At 37.2% G+C, this 4,322-nt stretch overlaps 1 pseudogene; it reads right to left on the reverse strand.

The window, feature by feature from the left end:
* Window positions 1-403: 403 nt before the first annotated feature.
* LOC147335231 (tryptase-like) lies at window positions 404-3,294 on the reverse strand (annotated as a pseudogene).
* Between the last annotated feature and the right edge of the window lie 1,028 nt (window positions 3,295-4,322).

Here is a 4,322-nt window from a genome sequence, read left to right on the forward strand (position 1 = left end):
GATGAGAGGTGAAATGTCTTCAAGCAACTTAAATAAGTCCAGACGCTTTTCTTTGCAGGTAGGAGCAGTGGTTGAGATTGATGTGGGGCAGGTGAAGAATAAGTCATAGTCAAAGCCCGGGGAGGTGTAGGTAACAGCCCATATGGAAAAGATATATATAAATCTTATAAAGTTTGTATCTGTCTTGTGTGAAACTTGTATGAAAAGCATATAAGTGTGAAAACAGATATAAGATCCCTTGAAAAATTATATAATGAAACTTGTATGTTTTGGATTCTTACTAAAACAATGTATGAAAGTAATGTGAAAGTGGCCACTTTCATGAGTAAATCATGTAAGCCTTATATGATTTACTCATGAAAGTGGCCACTTTCATGAGTAAATCATGTAAGCCTTATATGATTTACTCATGAAAGTGGCCACTTTCATGAGTAATCACATATAAGTTTTTACTATTTCTTTTCCGTATGGGAAAGCCTGGTGGTGTTCCGGTCACGGTGGCACTGATCCAGTTTTGGTACTGGGACACACGAGCGTAGACTCCTGTTCTACTAGGTAGGGTGCAGCCATCACCAAAACTCAGAACTCCACTCTGGATCTAGATACCTATATTATTTTTTGTCACAAGTGGTACCCCCGAGTATTCCTGTAAAAAATGTGTAAGTTCTTAAAACAGACTTAGATCAGTTGAACATCTCATGGAACTTAATTTCTACTAAATGCATAAAATGGTTCTGGAGCTGTTCGTGTTAACCGTCAATCAGACACACATAACTTGTACTGATTAGTTATAGTATCATCCAACACTCTCACCTTCACATGATTAAATCGTTTTTAGTCACTGACAGAGTATCACAAAACTTGAAATAAATCTAAGTGAAATGATGTATGAATAAATGAACTTGAACAAATAAAGGCCTCATTTTCACTCGTGCTCAGTGTGGACTCGACTCTACTCAGTTTTGGTCATTTTGTCGTACAGTTGATTGTGCATTGGGTCATTATAGCAATGGGGCCAAAAGTCCAGTGACATCATTTGTATACATCACGGCCAAAAAACAACCAAAACACAACAATGGAGTATGGGAAGCTCATCTTGCAACTGGAAGGTTGGCAGTTTGATCCTCTGCTCTGTTTGTCTCGGTCATTGTGCCCTTGGGCAAGAGACTTCACCTATCGCCTACTGGTGTTGGCCAGAGGGGCCGATGGCGCGATATGGTAGCCTCGCTTCTGCCAGTCAGCCTGCTGTGGCTACAACTGTAGCTGCTTCCACCAGTGTGTGAATGAATAGTGGAATTGTAAAGCGCTTTGAGGGTCTCGAAAAGCGCAATATAAATGCAATCCATTATTATTATTATTATTGTTATTATTACCACTACTTTGAGGCGATGGTATACCTGCTGCTCAGTCTATGGCATTTTGTCAGACTCAGGGACCATGGTACTGGTTTCTGTTTAGCTTTTTCTCTTTCTCTTTCAAAAACGGCGGTTTTCATTACTGTTAAGGAGTCCCTCTCATGACTCATCGACCTACACCACTGACTGGCCTATCAGTGACATGCAGTCTGTTGACATCACATTTACGTATCGATTTCCCCCGCTTGGAATACTGGCTGAGTAGGTACAAAAAAAGTACCTGGCACCAGGTACTACCACCTAATGAAAACCCTGAAAACTGAGCTGAGTCAAGTAACTGCTAATGGAAAAGGGCTATAATGTTAATAATCATAAACACTACAGAAAAACAGTGAGTGGTTGAAAGCTGATACTCAATGCAGTCAATTAGGCTTTACATTACAAATAAGCACAAAGTGGTAGTCACCTGACATGAATCCTTTTTCAATCCAGCACAGATCAGGTTATCTGTTATTGCAACCAAGTTTTGTAAGTCACAATTGCACTCATTGTTTCCCACTATTGGTACATTCACCTCCTGCAGAGTCTCTGGGGTGGAACCACCACCTAATTGAGAAATTTTAAAAGAAAGAGCATTTTTACATGTATCACTAATATAAAAGAAAAATATATATTTTATAAATTACTTGATAGGTCACCAAAGCCAGTGACCCAGCTGCTGGTGCCATTGTAGAAAGTGCTGCCTGCTGAGGCTAAGCAGACTGGCTGAATGTAGTCTGTGAAATTCACAGGAGTCGACACCTGCAGGAGGCACATGTCATTCTCATATGTTAAAGCATTGTAGTCGGGATGGCAGATGATGTTTTCAAGTGTCACAGTAACTGCATTTGGAGTAATGAAGTGAGCAGCTGTCAGCACCCACTGGTCGGTGATTAGGGACCCTCCACAGGAAAAAAAAGCCAGCATCGGCTAAAGATGCCTGCCAGGGCCAACTTCCAGGGACTTCATCTTCACCTCCTACGATCCTGCCATTTTTATTAGCTCTGCCACATGCTGACAGAAGAAGACACAAAAGTTCAATAGTGAATACGATGATCAGCCTGGAACTGTAAATTACTAATACCATTTACACTGTAAATTTCAAAAGATTATGAAGGGAAGCAGCAACTACTCAAAAAAAGCTTTTCATTGTTTTAGTTGCCATCTTGGCACATATGTAGCTCAGACAACAACAGGTGTGGGTTTAAATAAAAATAAAATAAAAGACCCAGCCAAAATTGTTTTCTTGCTGAAACAAATGAGTTACAGTAATGTTTGTTAACTGTATTTACAGCACATCTGAAATGGGGAATCGTGCAAAATTGTTCTTGGATGCTTACCAGGATGCTGTGAATGAACATCTGAAAATTGGAACACAAAGACCGATATATCAAACCAGTGGTATTGCACGTCATTACTACTGAAATTCTATTTAAACCCAACTAATGTGAAATTACTTCACTTTAAAAAAAAAAATTATGTAAGTAATTAGTACTTACTTAATTAGTATCATTAACTACTATTACTTACAAATTTAAAAGAGAAATTAGATAATGAAATAGAGGTGACAAGAGCAGAACTTAAAAATGTCAAAAAATTATCTATCCTATCTTACAGAAATGTACAGGCAGGATACATTTCATAGTATCCAGAAATATATTTTTTAGAGTATAAAACTCTTTAACATCTGTAGTTAAACTTTTCACATGAAATGTGAAAAGTTTAACTACAGATTTTAAAAGATTAACTACATTTTTCTTATGACATAGTTCACATTTCATGTGAACTATGTCATAAGAAAAATGTTTAACAATGCAAATACAACTTAAACTTTTCTCTCACCTTTGCCAAAAAGATTGATCATCACAGAGAAAAAGCACAGGAACCGTTGGAGGGCCATTGTTGATTATGCTGGCTATAGTTTGTTGGTTTCACCCACAGCCTGATGCACCCAGATCTGACCTTCCCCCCAATGACCACTGAAATAACAATAGTAACAAAAGATAAAGCAACAAGTCAAATAAGTCGGTCTGTGTGCCGATGTTTGATAAAAGCTCAAATGATTCACACATTCTTGGAAATACACACTGGGATTCATAGAAATTTTATGTAAGAGAAGAAACTATTCTAAAGGCTGTGGTTGGAGGTTGTTTTCTCCAGCCTGGAGGTGGATGTTGGTGTTACTATAAAATCTATCAACCTAACATGCATAATTTATGGCTTTAAAACATTAACTAGTATGCAAAATAAGTAAGCAAGTACGTTTTGATATTTTCATTTGTTTTTGGGTTTTTTTAGATTAAGGCAAAATAATTTCATTAAGGCTTGGCATGCTTGTAATACTGACAAACTCAATTGGTGCCACAAGTGAAAACAGCATACTGCACATACATACAGTCCCGATCAAACGTTTAAGATCGCGTGAAAAATGGCAAAAAAATCATATTTGCATGATTGTATCTAAATAAGATTCCAAGCAGAGCTTCAAAATGCAACAACAAGAAATGAGAGTGAGACAAAAAAAATTTAAGCATGCAATTTTTTGAAAACAACCCTTAAACAGAAACAGGCTATGAATCCACATTTCTGCACAGATTTGGCGTTTTAAAGGCATGTGATCTTAAACTTTTGATGAGCTGTAAAACAGCCTGTCTCAGTTCACGCATTCTTTTCAATAAATTGCATGCTCAAAAAAATATTTTGTCTCATTCCCATTTCTTCTTGTTGCATGTTGAAGCTCTACTTGGAACCTTATTAAGATCCAATTATGCAAAATATGATTTTTAGCTATTTTTTAAGTGGTCTTAAACTTTTGATCGGGACTGTACAACATATGTTGTAAACTTCTTTCAAAACCTGTATTGATGAAAGACCAAATTATGGTGAAAAATCCACCATATACACGTTTTTACTTTTGGCTCTAAATAA

The sequence above is a fragment of the Aulonocara sp. 'chitande type north' Nkhata Bay genome, linkage group LG3 (genome assembly GCF_057382095.1).
Source record: "Aulonocara sp. 'chitande type north' Nkhata Bay isolate Kocher_YH1m ecotype deep benthic linkage group LG3, A_spYH_male_GT1.1, whole genome shotgun sequence".
NCBI classification, from domain to species: domain Eukaryota; kingdom Metazoa; phylum Chordata; class Actinopteri; order Cichliformes; family Cichlidae; genus Aulonocara; species Aulonocara sp. 'chitande type north' Nkhata Bay.